Raw genomic sequence first — 24,255 nt, forward strand, 5'->3', positions numbered from 1 at the left:
GCAGTGATAGGGGAATGAATTGGATGATCAGCCATGATCATATGGAGTGGTGAAGCAGCTCAAAAGGCCAAATGACCTCCTTCTGTTCTATTTTACTCCCGAGTAATTGTTTTGCCAGAAATGGCTTGCTGCATCACTTTGGAAGTCAATAAAGAACTAATCATATTTATGTGGTACTGATATTATAGATAGGCCAAACCGAATAAAGCTGGCTGTTTATCTTCCTTATAGGACCGTTGGGCATTTTACAGCAATCTGACAATTGCATGATCACTTTTACTGACAAAAACTTTTCATCTTGAGATTTTGTTTACCTGAGTATGTTCACCGACGTCTTTTTCATGGTGCCATGTGGAAGTGTACCTTTCTCTCACTTCAAGTCATTGCACAAGATATACCCAGATGATTGTGAGCCCCTGATGGAACACTAAAATTAAATGGCTCTCTTTTTTGACTCTGTATAGTCTGTGAAGTTCCATCCTGTAGGACTGTAGGGGTGGCCCGATGGCTCAGTGGCTAACAACGCTGCCCTCACAATGTCAGGGACTCAGGTTCAATTCCACCGTCGAGCGACCGTCTGTGTGGAGTTTGCACATTCTCCTCGTATCTGCATGGGTTTCTTCCGGATGCTCCATATTCGTAAAATGTGCAGGGCCAAATGCTGGCAAATGGGACTAGACTAATTTAGAGTATCTGGTCAGTGTGGATGAGTTGGATTGTACAGCTGTATGACTCTGTGGGGTTGGGTGGATTGGTTATGCTAAATTGCCCATAGTGTCCAGGGATGTGCCAGTCAGGTGGATTAGTCACGGTAAATGTGGAGTTATGGGGATAGGGTGGGTCTGGGTGGGATGCTCTTTGGAGGATCAGTGTGGACTCAATGGGCCCAATGACCTGCTTCCAAAAATGGATTTTATGACTGTAAGCAAAAGTAAAATTGCTCCTACACTGCTGGATATTTAATATTGAACTCTTATTTAGGTCTTGTGTGCTCTAAACCATGACATCCGCTCACCAATGTTTCTTCAAAGGCAACTTTCAAACCCACAAACCTGTATGATTAAGTTATTTGCCAAAATGTAATGACGTTTACTTGATTAAATGAGGAAGAAATTAAATTATATTCTGTTTGATTGTGGGTAGTTGTTAAACAGTTGTTAAACAGTTGTTTACTGTCAAGTGATAGTTAAGGTTTTATTGTTAGTTTATAGTACAGGATAACGTAAACTTAAGCTAACACACATAAGAATGTTTTCGAAGTGGAGCAGCTTTGATGCAGACACAGTTATGTTTTAAAATGAAAACTCAAAGCATGTAATGGGGTTATGTATGTTAGTTAGTAAGGTTATTTTGAGTTTTAATTTGAATACTGTCTTGTCAGTCTAATCTATTGATCTGCTCCATATTTTCTGTTAGACAGTAACACAATTAAATCACCAAGGACCAGAAGTGGGAAAATAACTTCCTGTAACAGTTAGTTGAAAGTTTGCAAGTGAAAAACTGTAGAAGCTGCTTTTGAATGTAGAATTTTCTAATCATCTGCTGCAACCTTAAAAAAAAAGATTAACAGAAAGTTCGGGAAAAATAATGATAAAGGCTGGAGAGTGAGTTGATCAATTGAAAATAACTGGCCTTGAACTATTCTGAGTTGTAAATGTCCAAAGGCATTTTATCAGAACTCCAAACCAAATTTTCTCATGAAGTTATGATCACTTGCTAGTTGACATATCATTATACTAAGGCTAAGTACAAATGTCAGCTAAGTAGAAAGCAGATACTGAAAATATGAAAGAAATAAAATGGAAAATGCTGGAAACATAGAACATAGAACGTAGAACATTACAGAGCAGTACAGGCCCTTTGGCCCTTGATGTTGCGCCGACCTGTGAAACCAATCTGAAGCCCATCTAACCTAAACTATTCCATTATCGTCCATATGTTTATCCAATGATCATTTAAATGCCCTTAAAGTGGGCGAGTCTACTATTTTTGCAGGCAGGGCATTACACGCCCTTACTACTCTCTGAGTAAAGAACCTACCTCTGACATCTGTCCTATATCTATCACCCCTCAATTTGAAGCTATGTCCCCTCGTGCTAGCCATCACCATCCGAGGATAAAGGCTCCCACTGTCCACCCTATCTAATCCTCTGATCATCTTGTATGTCTCTATCAAGTCACTTCTTAACCTTCTTCTCTCTAATGAAAACAGCCTCAAGACCCTCAGCCTTTCCTCATAAGACCTTCCCTCCATACCAGGCAACATCCTGGTAAATCTCCTCTGCACCCTTTCCAATGCTTCCACATCCTTCCTATAATGCGGTGACCAGAACTGTACGCAATACTCCAAGTGCGGCCGCACCAGAGTTTTGCAGAGCTGCAACATGACCTCATGGCTCCGAAACTCAATCCCTCTACCAATAAAACCTAACATACTGTACGCCTTCTTAACAATGCTATCAACCTGGGTGGCAACTTTCAGGGATCTATGCACATGGACACCGAGATCTCTCTGCTCATCCACACAACCAAGAATCTTACCATTAGCCCAGTACTCTGTATTCCTGTTACTCCTTCCAAAGTGAATCACCTCACACTTTTCCGCATTAAACTCCATTTGCCACCTCTCAGCCCAGCTCTGCAGCTTATCTATGTCCCTCTGTAACCTACAACATCCTTCTGCACTATCCACAACTCCACCGACTTTGGTGTCATCCGCAAATTTACTAATCCATCCTTCTACTCCCTCATCCAGGTCATTTATAAAAATGACAAACAGCAGTGGCCCCAAAACAGATCCTTGAGGTACACCACTAGTAACTGAACTCCAGGATGAACATTTCCCATCAACCACCACCCTCTGTCTTCTTACAGCTAGCCAATTTCTGATCCAAACCGCTAAATCACCCTCAATCCCATGCCTCTGTATTTTCTGCAATAACCTACCATGGGGAACCTTATCAAACGCTTTACTGAAATCCAAATACACCACATCAACCACTTTACCCTCATCCACCTGTTTGGTCACCTTCTCGAAGAACTCAATAAGGTTTGTGAGGCACGACCTACCCTTCACAAAACCGTGTTGACTGTCCCTAATCAAATTATTCCTTTCTCGATGATTATAAATCCTATCTCTTATAATCCTTTCCAACACTTTACCCACAACCGAAGTAAGGCTCACTGGTCTATAATTACCAGGGTTGTCTCTACTCCCCTTCTTGAACAAGGGGACAACATTTGCTAGTCTCCAGTCTTCTGGCACTATTCCTGAAGACAATGATGACATAAAGATCAAAGCTAAAGGTTCTGCAATCTCCTCTCTCGCTTCCCAGAGAATCCTAGGATGAATCCCATCCAGCCCAGGGGACTTATCTATTTTCACACCTTCCAGAATTGCTAACACCTCCTCCTTATGAACCTCAATCCCGTCTAGTCTGATAGACTGTATCTCAGTATTCTCCTCGACTACATGCATGGGTTAATCAACATATCTGAAGTGAAATGACTCAGCGAATCTGTAGACATGCTAATCTTTTAGGTGTAGACTCTGCTTCAAAAATGGAAATTAAGAAGTAGGTTGGAACATCAATACAATCAGAAAGTTATCTATTCAAATAAATTCCAGCAGGCAAATTCATGTAAGGAAGCAGATCATTTAAATGAACTGAAGTCTGAAATCAGTGTTGGACCACAGAATTTGATGGTGGTGAGGAGAAAGATAAGGTTTAACACTTGAAGCTTGTATTAAGTTTTCTTGAAATAGTGTATCAGACCAATTATAGTCTGACTAGAGTGAGATTAGGAGAATGAATTAAACTGGTTAACAGCAAGTAAATTAGATATAGTGTAGCCTACACTCAACAGTAATATTAGACGGGAACAACCAGAGTCTTTAAGATACATCACATAATTACACAAAAAAATATTAGCAGAATGATGTATCAGTCAAGAGTATGTTCCCATCAAGGACCAAGACTGTACAGTTTTATCCAAGACTGTTTACATGTTTTTGGCACTTCATGACCGTTTCAGATCAGATTCTATTGTATAGGTTTCAAACCATCAGCATCAGTAGTTCTCTGTCTTTTTTTTCAAGGGAGGCACAGCAGGCTCAGTGGTTAGCACAGCTGCCCCACGGTGCCAGGAACCCCGGTTCGATTCCAGCCCCGGGTGACTGTGTGGAGTTGATATGATCTTCCGTGTCTGTGGGGTTTTCCTCCCACAATCTAAAGATGTGCAGGTGAGGGTAGATTGGCTCTGCTTTTCAAAAAAAATGTTGCCCTGTAGTGCCCATGGAGGTGGGGTGGGTTAGCCATTTTAAATGGGGTTTACAGGGATGGGGTGGGTCTGGTTGAGATGCTCTTCGGAGGTTCGGTGCAGACTCGATGATCCAAATGGCCTCTTTCTGCACTGCAGGGATTCTATGATTACTATGACATACTTCAAATATTTCAAGCTACAATTTAAACAACAGTTGCCTCAAAGACTGCATATCATACGGTTACATCACTCATTTTTGTAAGACAATCCATGAACAGCAGCACACAAGGATAATAATACTATTAAGAATTGTGAGAAAGCACAAAGAAAGGAAAGGAAAGCCTACTCATTAGACGTTTATTTTGTTCCCAGATTGCTTTGTTATGGACTCCATTCAATTCATGAAAAGGGTGTAATAAATTTGTTTCCTACACCTCTGCCATAAATCAACAAAACACTACAATGTCTATTAGGACATACCCTTAAATGATGCCACCTTACTACAGTTGCCTTATCTAATGAATGAATTCATCATAGGTTAAGACAAGGAGCTGTGGATCAGATGCTGTTCCATGGTAGTATAATGTCATGTTGGGGAACTTGATGGAATTTACCAGCAGTATCATGACACAGGTCACAGTTAACCTGCTCATCTATTAAGGGGACATGTTTAGTATTAAACAAAACCAGCAGAGCAGCAGTAAACAAGTTCTTGCTGAACATCTTGAGTGCTACATAAAACTGTGTGTCAGTTTTTAGTGTTCACTTGATAACTGAGAGCAACTGATGACACTGTGTTTGAAGAGATCTTCTGAGACACATTGGGAGATTTTCTGAGTCACTTTGTCAGGTATTCACCAATGATGTATCAACATTTCTCTTAGAGCTTCACCAAAAATTGTGAATCCTGTGCTACTATACCTGATGAGACTCCCTATAACTGTCACAAAGAGAAAGAGAGTGGTTGGCTGTGGGCATCCTTCTACTGATCTCTCTTACCCTGCACAACTAATCAGAGAATGAGACTAGGTTGGCAGAGCAGCATTAGGTCCTAAAGAAAAGAGGGACATGGGAGCCTGAAGATGAAACTTTATGATGCTAGCAAGGATATGTGGAATGCTCAAGTGACCAATGTGGAGAATATGTTAAGGAGATTGGTACAGAGATCTGAGGCATTGTATAATAAAGATGTCAACAAAGACTGTATTACCTATGGCAGTCAAGGTAATTATAGCATGTACATTTTATGTTACTGGAATCCCTCACACGCCAAAGGTGTTATCAGTCACATGTCATAACTTTCCAGGAACAGCTTCATTCGGGAAGTCTCTGCTCCCTATACACTCTGGGGAATGACTTTATCGTTCTCTATTTCCAGAGAAGACCAAAGGCAGATCCCTTTAAGATTCAACATACATGACAATCCAGGGAGGCAGTAATTGCACAGCAGGAAGGGATTCCATTCCCTCAATGAGCAGTTTGTCTTGGCAGTACAACATGCAGGTAAACATCTACTATCCAGAGAGCTATTATGATCCAGAGAGCTATCTCCTATTATGGTGCGTTGTTCTTGAGGCAGTCACCATTTCACAATTTTTTGAGTCTCAGCACAATTTGTGATAAGGGATACCCTTTGAAGCTTTGGTTCAAGTCTCCTCTGAGAAACCGTCAGACGCCACCTCAGCTCTCAAAACATGAGAACTGCCAGGAATTTTATTGAGTAGACCATTGAGATAATCAAGTAGAAACTTTGATATCTCAAACGATCAGGTGGTACCCTGCATTAGTCAACCGAAAAAGTAATTCTGCTTACACAATGACTTGCGGCATAGTGCATAGTCTGGCAATCATAAGAGACAAATATAACAAGAAACTAGCATTACAGTAACAAATGAACTAGAGTGTCAAGTTCAGGTGCCTCAGGAAGAAGAACAAAGGGGGTACAGAGGCAAGACGATGATGCATTTGTTCAAGAATTTTTCAATAAATGTAGATAAATACACATTCACCTACCCCACTGAAAGTTGTCCTATTTGTTTTCAGTATGGTAATAGGCCAGGATTTTCCCATTTGAAGCTAAATAGCAGTGGCAAGTAGGTTATGTTCCTTAGCCCTGGGGTGAGCTATCTTATGTAATCACATGCTTATCAGCTCTTATTTATGGGTGTAAGATGATGGGCACATTACTTGGCGAATCATGTGGCTAGCAAGACAAAGTTTCTCCAAGGCTTTGCCTCCATATTTAGAGCCTAATTGGACACTGCTTCACACTTTGCAAGTTGGGTACTACTGCTCACATTGTGGCACTTGCTTCTAAAATCTCAAAACATGAATGAAAAGAAAACTGAGCTACCTGCCCTCTTCATAGAGAAAGATTTTGCAGCACCAGTGGTCAGGTGGTGGAGGAAAGATCAGTCCCCTTATCAAAGCAAAGTCTTACGGATGCTGCAAATCGGAAATATAAAGAGAAAGTACTGGAGAAACTCAACAGGTCTAGCAGTATCTTTGGAGAGTGAAACAGAATTAGTGTGGAGATGAAATCTGTGAATCCAATAGGGAGGCAAAGCCCTAGTGGTATTATCACTGGACTCTTAATACAGAGACCCCTCTAATGTTCTCGCGACCCAGGTTTGAATCCCACCATGGCGGATGGTGATATCTGAATTCAACAAACAAATCTAGAATTGAGAGACTAAGATGGCCATGAATCCATTGTAGATTGTGTGGAAAAACCCATCTGGTTCGCTAATGTTCTTTAGGGAAAGAAATCTGCTATCCTTACCTGGTCTGGTCTACATGTGACTCCAGAGCCACGGCAATGTGGCTGACCCTTAATTGCCCTCTACATAAGTAGGCATGACAATAAATGCTGGCCTAGCCAGCGATGCCCACATTTCGGATATTAATTTTAAAAAATTGATTTAGGCCAATAATGAGCTGTCAATGCATGGCAATCAGATTCTTGATACCCACCAATAAGATTCCGAAATTGCTATCACAGGCATAAAGACTCAAATCTAGATATTTATACCTCAACATCAAGAAACAGGTCCTTTTACTCTCATCTGATTAAATCATCTTTCAGGTCATCATAATTGCTACCTCAGAGAGGGGAAAATTCCACCCATCATCAACACTCATATTTCAGCAAAGATTCCTGTCAAGAAAAAATGCTCACTAAGCATTTGCTGCAATCAGGCAATGCTGTAATTTTTAATTTATACTTGAAGTGGTAATTGTGTATTAGAATGACCTGTTTTGCTTAAAAGCATAGTTCATATTAAAATTTTTCATCAGTATGCTCAATTGCAATCTGCAAGGAATTTATCTTTATCACTAGTTATCCAATTTCCATTCAATTACATCGAATACAGATACTGAATGGAGATATATATCACAAAAATGTCTTAACAGTTCTGATGCATCGGACATTTTGTCAGTTTCTATTTTTAAGCTTTCTTCACTAATGCACACTGAAAATTATTCTATTGCTAAGATAAAACCAAACCATGCTATTTCTATCTATAGTCAATGCTCATTGAGTAACTACATTAGCATAACAAATGACAGAATTCCGTTTTCATGCAAAGAAAATAATGCTGATCAACCACGGCAAAAATTGTGATTGTCATTAGAGAGTTTTAATATTCTCTGAGACATTACCTGTTTGACTAGTCTTAAGGTCGTGAAAAAAGTCTATGATCATAAAAACGTGATTTTCCACTTTCCAATATATTCTTTTCATTTGGTATGCAAAATCTCTTTATAATCCTATTGTTCAACATGATTATATCAGTCTATTCCTGATATAGGATTCAATTTCAATGATTTCTCAGATTGAGCATGACGCTGGCAAGGCTGCATTTATTAGTCATCCCTAGTTTCCTGACAAGTTTATGGTTCACACCTTGAATATATGATCTTTTTAAAGCACATGGAACAGAGGTAATATATTGGCATGGATCGAGAATTGGTTGACAGTCAGAAAACAGAAAGTTGGAATAAATGGATCTGTTTCGAAGTGACAGTCAGTGAGTAGTAGTTTAGCACAAAGAATATTGCTGAGTTCCCAGCTATTTGTGATATACATGATACATATATATATATATGAAGGAATCAAATACAACATTTCCGGGTTTGGCACTAATACAAAACTTGGGTGTGATTGTTAGTTATGAGGAGGATGCAAGGAGGCTTCAAGGTGATACAGACAAGTTCATTGTTTAGGCAAACACATGGCAGATGCTAAACAAACTGGCTAAATGTGAAGTTATACAATTTCGTATGAAAAAACAAAACAAAAATATAATTTAAATGGTGATTTATTAGAAATAGTCGATATACAAAGGGATCTGGATTTCATTGTGCACCAGTTAATGAAAGTAGACAGGCAACTGCAGCAAGCAAATAGGAAGGCAAAAAGGCCTTCAATGCAAGAGGACTTGAACTCAAAACTGGGGAAGTCTTACTGCAGTTATACAGAGCTTTGTTGAGACCACGCCTGGAGAATTATGTGCATTTATGATCTCCTTTTGAAGAAACGCATAGTTACCATAAAGAGACTGGAGCAGAAGTTCACTAGGCTGATATCAGTGATACCAGGGCTGTCCTATGAGGAAAGACTGGCTGACTGGGTCTGTATTCACAAAGTTTGGAAGAATGAGAGGGTATATGATTGGAAATTATGTATTCTAGCAGGGTTGGATAGATTAGATGCAGAAGAATGTTTCCCCTGGTTGGTCAGTCTAGCATCAAGGACATAATCTCAGAAGATGGGGAAGACCATTAATAACTGACTTGAGGAAAAAATTCTTGAATCAAAGATGGTAAGCCTGTAGTAATCTTCATGATAGAAGGTTGAGGAGGCCAAGTCACTGAAAATATTCAAGAAAAAGATTGACGAATTTTTAGATTTAAAGGCATCAAATGGGATATGGAGAGAAAGCGGGAATATGGCATTGAGATAGAGGATCAGCCATTATTATATTGAATGGTGAAGCAGGTTCAAAGGGCTGAATTGCCTACTTCTGCTCCAAGTTTCCACGTTTCCATGTCTGTAATGACTCTAGTCAAATGATGATTCAAGGTAGATGGCAATCCAATGATTATGTGGAAATTGAACTATCTATCTAAAGCTGGATGTTATGGTGTTTTTGCTTTAGCGAAGTCAAAATATCCTAACTCGAACATTTTATCACTAGGAGATTGCTAACATAAAAGAGAATTAGTAATAGACTACTCAATATAAGCAATCTCCTTAAAAACATTCACATGATTTTCATCTTCCTGTGTGAGTCCATTCTATTTTGTTTACACTGTGATATGGCCCAGTTGAATCCCAAGTATAAATGAATTACATTTTCTGTTCAACTCTTATTTCTGCAATAGCTCACAGCTCCAAGTGTTAGAATGGGTTGTTCCAAAGATCGCTCCATTTGTATGTACATGTACGTTAGATCAAAAAGCTTTGGGACAATTAATTTGAGAGAATGGCAATCAAGAGATCATAAGGTTAGTAGGCCTCTCAAGAAGATTACAAGTATTCTCACAGGGTATAAGTGTTGAAGAAATAGCAGGTGAGAGTGAAAGAAAAGGGACATGCGGGTGTAGGCATGATTCTGTAGACAATTGATAATGCAGCCCAGCAATTAACTTCTTTAGCAATATTATTTTTATATCAAAGATAGCAATATGTGGTTTAAGAGACATGGATTTTCCTAACTTTAAGAAAACACATTCTGGTTCAGGTCACAGCTGACCATTACCATTGTAGACTTTATTTTTTAAAAAAATTGTAGTTTGGTTTGTGTAATGAACAAGCAAATAGGAGATTACCATTTTAATGTAAGATATTAGTGTCATGTGACCCTTTATCTGTGAATGCACAACTATACATTAAGTGGCATGCCACATTGCCTCAGGTCAAAATAAACGTTTGCTGAATGCTTGCTTCTATGGTTTGCTTTTATGACCCAAGCTAATGCAAGCTCAAGGTTACGAAATATGAAGATGCTCTGAAGTAAACATTTTTAGTCAAATATACACTTCTGTGTTCAAAATTGCATGAATAGTTTTATATAATCATTTCTTAAGACAATCCAGCCTAAACAGTTCCAGTACAGTGATGAAGTTTCAGCTGACAAAAGAGAAGGTAAATGGAATGTTGACTTTTATTGCAAAGGGAATGAAGTATAAAAACAGGGAGGTCTTGCTAAAACTATGCAAGGCACTAGTCAGACCAAGTTGGAATTCTGTGAACAATTTTGTTCCCCTAATCTAAGGAATATAAACAATGGAATTGGGATCATTCAGAGAAGATCACTCAACTGATATTGGGTTTGGAGGAACTGTCTTGGAAGGAGAAGATGAATAAGTTAGACATGCACTCATTAGAAGTTAGAAAAATGAAACTTATAAGATTTTGAGGGGACATGACAGAGTAGGTGTATTTATTTCTCTTTGTAGGAGAGTCTAGAACTGGAAAACATGATCTCAGAATAAAGAGTTACCCATTTATTCAAAGATAAGGAGGAATTACTCCTCATGGACAGTGGTGAGTCTGTAGAATCTTTGCCATCAAGGGCTATTGACAATGGGTCATTAAGTATATTGAAGGCTAAGTTAGACAGACTTTTAATCACTCAGAGAATCAAGGGCTATGGGGAAAAGGCAGGAAAGTGACGTTGAGGATTATTAAAGCAGCCAATATCTCATTGAGTGGTAGAGCAGGCTCAGTGGGCTCATTGGCCTGCTTTTGCTGCTGTGTCTTAAGATCTTAAAGTCTTAAGGTTTGATTTTTGGTGATTCCATGGAGAACACAGGATGTTAACCTGTTCCAGGTAGCAGAACTTATTGTGAAGTCACATATAAATGATTAGTTTTTTTTAAATTAAAATAAATTGATTGACTTTAAAATTAACCAGATACTTAGATCAATTGGATACATGGGATAATATTAACCACTAGGATGAAATGCTAGATGTTCTTCAAGTAGACACTAAAGTACTTTTATTGTGCCTTATCATCTTAATCAAATTCTGTAAACTTAGTGAACTAACAGGGAAAAACTGTCAGGGAATGAATGTTCCCACAAGTGGCTCACATCTGTGACCATTCTTTGAAACTTATCAAAGCTTGTACTTGTGGTCTTGCGGCTAGTTGAGACTGAAAAAACATCAGTTTGTCTCTCTTACCTCAGACTATTATTATAATTGATTTAAGTTTTTCCGTTAAAGTTAAATTAAATAGTCTAGACCTTACATTATCCCTACAGACATTTAAATTCTTCACTGCATGACAGTGAAGACAGTAAAGATCAAGAAATTAGAGGAACACGTAATTGAACAAACGCAAAATTCATAGGATGTTTTAGTCTTCATGTAGGCTGAATAAAAAAAAATTGGCAAAAAGAGATTAGAGGATCAGTTTTTGGAGAGTATTTAAGATAATTTTGTAGAACAATTATGTCTGTGAAGCAGCTAGCGGATAGATTATTGCACATCAAATGTAGCTGAGATTGGATCCATTCACAAATTTTATTGTGAAGAGTATTCAGGGAAGAGTAATCATAGTATTGTAGAATTTAATTATAAGTTTGGACATGATGTTGTCAAGTCCAAAACAAGGCCCTTAAACTGAAACAAAATAAGGAGTTATGAGAAGTGAACTTGTTAAAGCAGATTAGGAGATTAGATTTAAAGATTGTACACAAACAGTACAGTTAAACAAAAACTACAAAATTTTGTGACCAGGTATATCTTCAAGGAATAAAAACCAACTTATGATTGTTCAATTATTTTTGCATTCTTAAATCATTCTGCAGAGTGTATGTAAATCATGTTTGGTTCTGGTTTGCATTAAGCACTGAGTGAAATTGAAATACATTTTCAGATCACAATATGCACGGGAGTCATTAGAAAATGTCCCTACAAAAGGGAGATATTGGTGGTCATAGAATAAGAATACTGTAATTACAAAAGAAATTGTTTTATTGGCCATTGTGTCAACCGTACAAATTATGCTCTCATAAATATGCCTACTCGAAATGGTGGGGACTGTACCTGTCCAAGTGGATATTGAGATCTGGTGACTACATTCAAGTCCAACATGAATATTACATTACTTATTCAAAATCGCAGAATTATGATGATGCAGAACAAGGCAACTTGGTCCATTGTGTCTGCACTGGCTCTTAGAGTGTTTTCACTTATAGCCAGACTCCTGCCCTTTTCCCGGATACCCTGCACACCACTTCTCTTTAAATAATCATCAGTTTCCCTCTTGAATGCCTGAACTGAACCTGCGTCCACCACAATTTCAGGCAGTGCAGTTGATTCCTTAATTGCTCGTTCTGAGAAAAAGCTTTGTCTCACCTTGCGCTTGACGACTTAATTTATGTGCTACTCCAATTTACTGGTCTTTACTCTGTTCACTATCAGGCAGAATTGCTGCATATATGGGGACGGTAATGGGCAGCTATGATCTAAACCTGTGGAGGAGCTTTCTTAAAGTCAGGGAAACTCTCTTCTCTTACATTTCACATAACACCTCCTTGATTCAAATGCCACTGATATGGAGATGAAATGTTGGACTGCATCCAGCCTCTCTTAATGCCTGACTCTAGACACCTCTTACAGAATCCCTCTATGTTTCAGTCAACTGCCAACTCAGAACTTTCCTGGAATCAAAACCTTTGATACCAATGAGAGTGTTTCAAAATTACACAGGATAAATTAATAAAAAGGCACAAGAAAGCTAAAGAAAATGACAAGAAGTGTATATAAAAGTTTTAATAAATTTATATTCAAAATATATGGATTTTTGAAGGTCCTCCTCATCTTGTGTCTTTTGAGGCTTTCATGGAGACTGAACAATAAGGCCCAGAAAATGATACCATGCCCTTTTTAGTCACCTTCAACAAACACAAATGAAGCACCCCAACAATGTTGGATATAAGCTTCAGATTGCTTCCCAAGTACCTGCCTTGGCACAAAATCAATGTGAATTTAATAGAACTGACTTCCATAAGAATTTCAACTCCAGCACCTGATTAGCATCCAAATCAGGACACCGTGACACAGTGACACAATATGAATTACTGAGTTTTAAAGTTGACTTAGAAGATCACTCATAATTTTAGGCATAATGTCCATAGAGTGGGAGTTTACATAATCATTTGAGCAAATGAACACTTAATGGAGATAAGCAAAATGTGCTAAGCATAAAATTACTTTAACAAAGATTCAGAGGCAATAATAAGAAAATGGAAAGCTAGAAAATGCAAATCAAATTTAACTCTCTTGTGGATAATAATTCTTGATAATAGGAGCATAATTTTAGATAGCTGAATATCAAGACACTTTGATTATGTAAGATGCAAGAAACTGTTTATCACACAATCATGAATGTTAATTATTTGAAAGTGCGGCATATGGTGATAACTTCAAATACATAATCCTTCAATTGCTGAATTTATTGTAATTTACTCTCTCAGTAGTGACAGTATAAGTTGCTAAACCAATGCCATGTAATATAATATAAGATGTCAGTAGCAGTGAATGAGGGAAAATAACAGTAGAATCAAAATGTAAATAAGGATTTTTTGAAACTGCGATAGCAACATGATTTATCAGAAAGACGTTTTTTGGCACAAAATTAAAGACTTTCTGTGTCATGTGCAATGTCAACTGGCTTTTAAGGATTGAGGTATTTCCTAAATTAAGGAAGCAATTTGATTGTGTGAACATGGATGATCAACACAAAGAAGCAAAATATTGTAGATATCAAAGATCTAAATCTAAAAACAAATAATGTTGGAAATATTCAATGTATCAGGCAGCAGCTGCAGAGAGACAAAATAAAATGTCAGAAATGATCCAGAATGGCAATAGATAAATTAATTATGCATACCACACCTAGAGGGACAGTGTAAAATGTATTTTGGTTTTAAGGTAACACGTGTTTCAAACATTATGCATAGTAGGTATCTGAGTTTCCAAAATATAAACAGATTAACTCTCCTCTGCAAGTAAAGTTTTTTTTACCCCCAGCAGAATCACCAGTCATTGATATCCAGTATAGTCCTAATCATTGTCACAGCTCCAAATTACTTACATATAACTTGAACTTTTAAGTACAACATGTGTTTCCTTAAATAAAAAAAAATCTTAAAAACCAAAAGATGGCTGAGGATGTAAGTTCAATGATGTCTAAAATACATATGAGGATTACACTGTGTCCTGAGCCACATTATGAAATGTTGCCCCTTAATAGTGTTAAGGGAACTTCAGACAGCAACACTTCAAAAGGGAGAGATATCATTCAAAAAATTGAAAACTGATCTCCTGCAGCTGGTGTCCCAGACTACAGGCATGATATGAATTGAAAGAAAGGCTCTTCTGAGTGAAAGACACATTTATGTTTCACCTCTCCAGGAATACACAAGAAAGGGTATTTAAAAAAGAAATAATACCAATGCTGGTCTTTGTGTGCTAACCTGCTAGAGAGCTGGATTTCGAGCGTGATAGAATATGGTTTAGGTTCAACTATGCTAAACTGTGTTTTGAGTGGCATATCTGAGAACTCCACTCAATGTCCTTGTATGGAGAGGTAAAACCAAAATATATTCTCTCTCATTGCTGAAAAAAAATCGTCAGCAAAGCCACTGGTGAAGGAAATTCAGCAAATGCTTTGGAACTAACTGCAAACCAAGAATCTCCAAACAACCATGCAATCACCAAAGTGAACGATATTGGAAACATTGACCTTAAGGGTTACAAGACTTCTCGATTCAATTATTATGTCAAGCCAAAGTCTGATCTGTATATTCCTTTGCTTTTTTTTTCATTTTGGACCCATCTCCCATTTAAAATCTGCATGTGTCATGTTTGTTATCTTTTGTCCCATTTTAGAAGCTAATAAGCCCATTCTGTAACACAAGAAAGCCTGGTTAAATTAGCTCCTTTTAAAACATAAATATATTTGGGCTGGAGAAAAGTATGGAAGGAATCTTTTCTTAATTAACCTTGCTGAGATAAATCAAGGGAGAGGTTGATCAAAAGAAGAGAATCAATTTCTTCCTTCTTACCCAGGAACAAAATACCTGTGGATCTTATTTGGATTCGAAGTCGGAATCCTAGACTGGGGACCAATTTTAACATCATCTAAGAATTATTACCCCATGATTTTATAACTATAAGCACAAAGGCATACCTTAGAAAAGGAACCTATGCAACATACATTAGAAAAGGAAAGAAATCCTAGGCGGAAGCAGTTCAGACATGTTGAGTCTCAAGAGAGTAAGGCAAAGCTGGATGGCCTCTATTTTAACACTAGGAGTATTACAGGTAAGGCAGATAATTTAAGGGCATAGGATTGACACATGGAATGATAATATTAGTGTCATCACAGAGATATGGTTGAGGGATGGACAGGATGGGGAACTCATCATTTGGAATATAGAATCTTAAGGCAGGACAGGGAACATTCTTAAAGAGGAGGTGGTATTGCATTATTAATTAAGAAGTCAATTGCTGCCGTAAGGCGGGACAGTATCTTGGAGGGTCATCAAAGCGAGGCTTCGAGGGTCTGGTTTAGGAACAGAAAGGGGGTAGTCACACCGATAGGAGTGAATGATGGACTCCTAAAAAGTTGGCAGGCAATTGAGAAGCAGATATGCATGAATTCTGTAAAAACAATAATGAGGTAATTATATTAAGAGATTCCAAATTCTCTAACATTAATTAGGAAAAGCATGTAATAGAGGATTAGAGGAGGCAGATTTCTTGAAATGTATTCAGGTGTTCGAGATTACTGAGGGGGTGCATTTTAACAATTAATACCACAACACAGTAAGTTTTAAGTTTGTCTTGAATAAGAAAAGATGACCAAATAGTTTTGGATCGGGGAAAGCTGATTTTATTAAAATGAAGCAAGATCAGTCCAAAGTAGACTGAGAATAGCTACTTGAGGTAAATCCGCAGCAGAACAATGGGAGACGTTCGAAAAGGAATCAGGGAGGGTAGAGACCTGAAACCTTTCTTTTAGGGTGAAATGTAGGAGCAAAAAGCCCACAGATGTCTAAACAGTATTTCAGAACTGGATAAAAAAGGGAAAAAAGACACATAAAAGATTCAGAGGGAATAAATCAACAGAAGCCTGAGTAGAGTATAGAGAAGACAGGGGGTAACTTAAGAAAACAATTAGGAGAGCAAAGAGGGGTATGGAAAACAATAGCGAGCAAAATAGATATTCTACAGACATATCAAGGGGAAGAGAATTGGAGAAAGAGTAGGGCCCATTAAGGACCAAGGGGAAAATCTGTGTGTGACCCAGAAGACATTGGTAGAGCACTAAACAAATACTTCAGCTCTGTCATCACTTTTTAGAAGGTGGAGACAGGTGCAGAATTCGGGAAGGTGGACTATGTTGTTCTTAAGCAGATTGATTTTTTAAAAATTCTTTAACGGAAATGACGGTATCGCTGGCTAGGCAGCATTTATTGCCCATCCCTAATTGCCCAGAGGGCAGTTCAGACTCAACCATATTGCTGTGGGTCTGGAGTCACATGTGGGCTAGACCAGGTAAGGATGGCAGTTCCCTTCCCTAAAGGGTATTAGTGAACCAGATGGGTTTTTCCCAATAATCAATTCATGGTCATCATTAGATTCTTTATTCCAAATATTTTATTGAATTCAAATTCCACCATCGACTGTGGCAGGATTTGAACCCAGGTCCCCAGAACGTTATCTGGGTCTCTGAATAAACAGTCCAGCAATAATACGCTAGGCCATCGCCTAGAGAGTAATGAGGTACTGGAGGCTTTGGCAGGCTTAAAAGTGGACAAATTCCCAGGTCTGGATGAGTTGTAACCCAGGCAGTGCCAAAGGACTGGAAGATAGCTAAGGTAGTTCTATTTTTCAACAACGTGGTAGAAATAAACCAGGGAGTTATAGAACAGTGATTCGCACACCAGTGGTAGGGAAACAATTGGAGAAAATCTGAAGAGAGAGCTAATTTCCATTCATTGAGCCAAGGTTTGGTCAGGGATCATTAGCATGGCTTTGTCAGAGGAAGGTCATCCTTATCAGGTTAGAGTTTTCAAGGAGGTGATGTAGGTAGTGCAGTTGATGTCACTTTTTGAATTTCACTAAGGTCTACATCAAGGTCCCACATGGGAGACTGATAAAGAAGGTAAAAACTCTGAGAATCCAGGGTAACCTGGCAAAATGAATCCAAAGTTGGCTTAATGATAGGAAACCGAGGGTAATGGTAGATGGCTGTTTCTGAGACTAGAGCCTGGTGTGCAGTGGCATACCATTTAGGTTCCTTATTGTTTGTGATGTTCATAAATCAGGTAGATGAGAACGTGGGAGGGATGACAGATAGGTTTACAGATAACACAAAGATTGGCCATGTGATTGACAGTGAAGACAAAGATCTTAGGTTTTAGGAGAATCTAAACGGATTAGTCAGATGGCCAGATCAGTGGTAGATGGAATTTAACCCTGAAAACTATGAAATGATGCACTTTGGAAAAAGTAACAAGATAAGGGGGTACTCAATCAAAATTGGGACAGGAGGAAGCTCAGATAGGCAAAGGGATCTTGTGGTGCTTGTCCACAAATCACTGAAGGCAGCAGGGCAAGTTAATGGGGCATTTAAGATAGGTCGATAGGATAATAGGTCGGCACTACATCGTCGGCTGAAGGGCCTGTACTGTGCTGTACTGTTCTGTGTTCTATATTCTATGTTCTTAAGAGAACATATGGGAGACTTGTTTTTATCTGTTAAGGTTTAGATCATACAAGCAGGGAGGTTATGCTGAAACTTTGCAGCACTTCAGTTAGGCCACAGCAGGAGTAGTGTGTGCAATTCTGGTCACTGCACTATAGGAAGGATGTGATAGCTCTAGAGGGAGGGCAGAGGAAATTCATCAGGATGGTGCCTGGAATGGAGCTGTTTCATTGTGAAGAGAGGCTGGATAAGCTTCAATTGTTTTCTTTGGAGCAGAGATGGTTGAGGGGGGAACCTGATCGAGGTGAATATTTTATGAGGGGCATAAACATTAACAGCGTGGATAGAAAGCAGTCTTCATTGAAGGATCAATAACAAAGGGAAACACATCGAATGTGAAAGGCAGGAGACTTAGAGGGGAGTTGAGGAAAATGTTTTTTTCACCCAAAGCATGGTATAGGTCTGGAATGCACAACATGGGAGGGTAGAAGAGATAGGTAAGCTCTCAACCATTTAAAAAAATGTAATTGGATGAGCGCTTGAAATGTCATGACATTGAACGCTGTGGCCAAGTTCTGGAAACTTGGACAAATGTATATTTAGAGTAATTTTGGCCACACAGAGTCAATGGGCTGTACTGCATGATTCTATGATTTGATGACATGGACAGCAACACAATAAAAGTAATTTTGGATGATGAATATTTCCATATTAAATATGGTCACCTCCATCCAAATACAAGCTCTTTCTGCTCCTATAGGACGTGAAGCTAAAAATTACTACCAAACTCTGTGGGAATGTTGAAACGCAATAAACAATCTTCACCCTGTGCAGCTGATGCAACTTACTGTGGTGAAATTGATGAGGGTGTTACCCCTTGCAAACGCAGTGATTTCCACTGGCTTAGTAAATGTCAATCTTTTGTAATCAATGTCCCATCAGGTGATTTTGACAGATTTAATAATGTGAAGTCTTTGTGAGACAGTAACCTTCAGCTTTTCAGGTAGAGCCATCTGTATTCCAGACATTATCTGCAAATTAACCTGAAGAAACTGATATATAACTTCATGACAGACTGTCTTGTGAAGCTGAGATATTGGAGCCATTATAATTTGTCAGTGTATGTGTAGAGGATCCCAGGATAGTGACAGTTGCAAATAAAATGCTTCAGGAGATATTAAACTTGCATTTGTTCTTCTTTCATGAGTGTATGTATTCTCAGATTCAGTGTGAGCTACCCTGATTTAAATGAATGTATGTTTATTTAAATCGGGGTAGCACATGCAGAATCTGAAAAGGAATGTCAATCCATCTTCCAGGATGCATAAATGGCATTTTCAGCTGGTACAGCTATTCAGGCACCTGCATCTCATGATCTCCATTTCCTTCTGGAGTCAAAATATTTTAATGCACTGTTTTAAACTAAACTTATCCGGATGATACACAAATTTTCATATGTTATGGTAGATTGTGCCCATTTTATGTAGCACACATACCAATGACTACTCCACTGTATATGCAGATGAACTAATCTAGGCTTGGAAGACTGCAGGTAAGTGAGAAATTGTGCCTGGCTCATTGACACTGCAACTGTCTAAACTGACCTCATGACTTGTGACTGTTCTTGTGCCACATTGCATCAGATATCTTTTAGAAAACAGTTGGCAACCAAACAAATGGTATGTTCATGCCACAGACACAGGGAAGAAGGTGAGATTAATTTTTCAGAAATCGGAAATGGGAAACTCACCTCAGGAGGAACAGATTGCTAGCTATCTACAGCAGGAAGAGCATCAAGCTTCAATTATTTCAGGGAAAGTCACACTGTCACTTTATAGGAGCTCCCTCACTTGCAGAACTAAACATCAATGCTACAAGGTTGCTTGTAGATGGTGGACCAGCTTTGGGAGTCAAAAGGTGAGCTACTTGTTGCAGCACTCCTAGCTTTTGATCTGTTTTTGTAGCCATTGCAATTACATGGCTGGTCCAGTTCCGTTTCTGGTAAATAGTGACCACTAGGATGTTGATAGTGAGAGATTCAGTGATGCAATGCCATTGAATGTCAAGGAGTGGTGGCTAGATTGTCTCCTTTTGGAAATGGTCATAGCCTGGCATTTGTGTGGAATGAATGTTACTAGCCTCTTTTCAGCCCAAGCCTATATATTGTCCTGGTCATGCTATAATTTGACATGGACTGATTCAGTAACTGAGGAGTCATGAATGGTGTTGAATGTTGTGTAATCATCTCCGAACATTCCTGCTTCTGACCTTATGTTGGAGATTGAAGGTCATTGTTGAAGAAGTTGTTGAAGATTGGGTCTCGGACACTATCTTGAGAACTCCCTCACAGATGTCCTGGATCCAAAATGACTGACCTCCAACAACCACGATTATCTTCCTATGTGCTAGGTATAGCACCAACCAGCGATGAGTATTCCCCCGATTCCCCTTGCTTCCAGTTTTGCTACGGCTGCTTGATACCACACTCAGTCAAGTGTAACCTTGATGTCAAGGTAAATCACTCTCATCTCACCTCTGTATTTCAGCTCTTTTGTCTGTGTTTGAATCAAGGCTGTAATATTGTAAGGAGCTGGGTATCGCTGGGCAATTTTCCACATTGTTACTCAGATATCAGTGTTATAAATGTACCGATCATCTTGACTCAGGATGCAGCAAGTTCTAGATCACATGTATTTAGCACTATTGCTGCAATGTTGTCGCAGCCCATAGCTTTTGCAGTGTCCAGTGCCTCCAACTGTTTCTTATTATCACATGAAGTGAATTGAATTGGCTGAAGATTGTCATCTGTAATACTGGGCACCTCAGGACAAGGCTAAGATGGATCATCCACTCAGCACTTCTGGCTGAAGATTGTTGTGAATGCTTCAGCTTTATGTTTTGCATGGATGTGCTGGGCTTCTCATATAGAACATAGAACAATACAGTACAGGCCCTTCGGCCCACTATGTTGTGCCGACCTATTATCCCACTCTAAGATCAAACTACCCTGCATACCTTACATTTTACCATCATCCATGTGCCTATCCAAGAGTTGCTTAAATGTTCCTAATGTATCTGACTCCACTACCACCGCCAACAGTGTATTCCACGCACCCAGCACTCTCTGTGTGAAGAACCTACCTCTGACACCTCCCCTATACCTTCCTTCAATCACCTTAAAATTACATCCCCTAGTAATAGTCATTTCCACCCTGGGAAAAAGCCTCTAGCTATCCATTCTATCTATGCCTCACATTATCTTGTACACCTCTAACAAGTCACCTCTCATTCTTCTTTGTTCCAATGAGAAAAGCCCTAGCTCCCTCAACATTTTCTCATCAGACATGCTCTCCAGTCCAGTTAAATCTCCTCTGCGCCCTCTCTAAAGCTTCCACATCCTTCTTATAATGAGGCAGCCAGAACTGAACACAATATTCCAAGTGTGGTCTAACCAGGGTTTTATGGAGCTACAGCATAACCTTGCAGCTCTTAAACTCAATTCCCCTGCCAATGAAAGCCAACACAGCATACACCTTCTTAACAAACCTATCAACTTGGGTAGCAACTTTGAGGGATCTATGGACGTGGACCCCAAGATGCCTCTGTTGCTCCACACGGCCAAGAATAAGAATCATGCCATATTTGTGGACTCTCCTCCTCCAGTGAGTTGTTTAGTTGTCTACCACCATTCACAACTGGATGTGGCAGGACTCCAGAGGTTAGAATTGATGCATAGAATCGCTTCTCATCAATTATACGAGCAGCCTCTCCAGTGCTCATCTCTCAGAATTGTACAATAGGACAAAGAAAAGTGCTTCTGCTGCCAAGACTTTGCAACATCACTCTATTGGTGCTGTATTTAAATCCCAGCAAAGTTCCACTTCAGATGTTGTGAACCAGGAGCTGTCACTACACACCTTTAGTTCTGCACTATTATCATAAAGGAAGTGGCCAAAATAGGCAAGTTCATTTCTTGGTTCGCTGACAAGAATCACTGGGGGAGGGGCTGGTGAAATGGAGAACCATGTCATTTGTTCCAGCTAACCAGAAAAGGAGTTCACAATACCAAACTCAACCAGACTGCACCAAAATTACAATCTGGGTTTGGAAACTTAATAATTTTCTATGCATCACAAGAGTAATGCCACCATTTTCTCATTACAACCTTACACTCACGGGGCTACCACAACTCCAGCTATGGCACTGCACATGTCACTCGCCAAGGCTCAGGGACTATTACTCTCAGCATTGTATACATCATTTCAATAGATCTCACTGACCTCATCCTTGCATATTACTATCACTTCCGGCTCTCTGTACTTCCTACCCACTGTCTAGGGACAACTCACCTCCTCTTCATCTTCTCATGTATCACCAATAATAGTTCTCCCATGTACTCCAGCATTCTAAATCCTTTATTTTGTCTCTTGTAGGTGAAAATGTTTCCTAACCAAGCCAAGAGTACAAAGACCAGCAGGTGTGTGATAGGTGGGGTACGGTTCTGTGGAGGTAGCCAACATAGGGGTTCCGCAAGCCAAATAAATTAGGTTTGAGAAGAGAGCAACTACTCATCTAGGGACACGGAGAAATCCATGGCCGACCAATCTATCCAGCGTCATTACGCTGTGCTTCTCTGCCATTACCCCCAAAAGTAACTCATTATATTCTGCCCATGTTTTTAACCATCTTACGCAGATAGTTCTCTCTCTTCTCCTGTTCAGACATAATCGACACTCAACAACACTCTGCCTCTGAAGAGGAAGTCATTTGATCCTCAGCAGATGCATCAGCAAGCCTTTCACCTGCACATTCACCGGCTCAGAGACTTTCACCTCAATGGTTTAACTTTATAGGTTAGATTTAGAAGCACAATCTGGTGAGCACATCGCTGACACATCTCTTAAGCCTGCGTAAGCAGCTTATTCCTTCACTGTAGAAAGCACTAGAAGTCCCATATCCTTGAACTGTGACATTGCTGATTCTAGAAAAGTCTTTGCAATTTACTGTCAACAGTGATGAGGCTACAAGTAAGGTGCTGGGACTGTGATAGGGCCTGCCCTGAAGAAATCATCCACATTACACCCATTGTTTGAGTTGGAGAATAGAATCTGTAAGGTCTCCACAGAAAAATATTCATCTTATCTATCAAACATTCTCGGGTGCAGTCAGTCATTCAAGGCTAGGAAGTGTACAATGGGAAGCTTACATTCCTACGTTCCCTCATGGCTTAGTGCAAAAGCTGCACAAAGCCCTGGTTCACTGAGGTTAAACATGTTCCTACAGAGTGCTCCAGCATTTCATGGCAATTCAGCAGTCTACATCTGCTCTAAAACATTGAGGTTTTAGCGACGATTAATCTGTTGACAAAATTTCCAGGTAGGTGAAGGTGATATGCACTCTTAAAGTAACTTGGATGCAATCTGCAGTGCCCTATACCCGAGGAAACGGTGATGAAGCATCCCACTACCTGAGCTGCTTGACTCCTCTTATCACAGGAGAACAATACAAAATGGCGAGGTGTGGAGAAAACAGCATCAGAGATATCTGGATGCATTTATTAGTCATGAATTGGGAAATAATGCATAGGTGGTCCTTGTAACAAGCTGCCGAAACACATACTAAAAAAAAAATCAGGGCAGCTGTATTTATGACTAGCACCATGGTGGGATAGCTACCCTGTACTTCAAAGCACAAGTCCTGCTCCAGCAGATTCCACAGTTCGATGATGGTGGCCTGGGGCATCATAGGTTTGTTTTTTAGCTGTGTTTCTGGGAGCTATAGAAAATGATAGTGAGATATATATGTGTGGGATTTCACCATTGTCCTCTTCCTCCTTGGTGGATCTTCACCTTCTACTGCTCCCTCTGGAGGCTGCACAGCAACTGCTGGAGGTAGTTGTTCACGTGGAGCTTGGAGGTGATGACGTTGCAATTATTGTCTCCTTCTACACCATCTTTGCCGGAGAGCCAAGGTTTCAAGGACTGCAATAACAACAACATCCATGCCAGACATGCAAGCTGATACTCAAGTGGGAGTTTTGTTTTTATTCATTCATGAGAGGTGGATGTTGGTGGCTGGGTTAGTATTTATCACCCGTCCCTAGTTGCCCTTGAGAATGTGGTGGTGATCTCCTTTCTAGAACTGCTGCAGTCCATGAGATGTGTATAGACCCACAATACCATGAGGGAAGGAGTTCCAAGATTTTGACCAGCAGCACTGAAGGAACATTTCCAAGTCAAGATGGTGAGATAGAATGAT

The sequence above is a fragment of the Rhincodon typus genome, chromosome 4 (assembly GCF_021869965.1).
Source record: "Rhincodon typus isolate 14 chromosome 4, sRhiTyp1.1, whole genome shotgun sequence".
In the NCBI taxonomy this organism is placed as follows: domain Eukaryota; kingdom Metazoa; phylum Chordata; class Chondrichthyes; order Orectolobiformes; family Rhincodontidae; genus Rhincodon; species Rhincodon typus.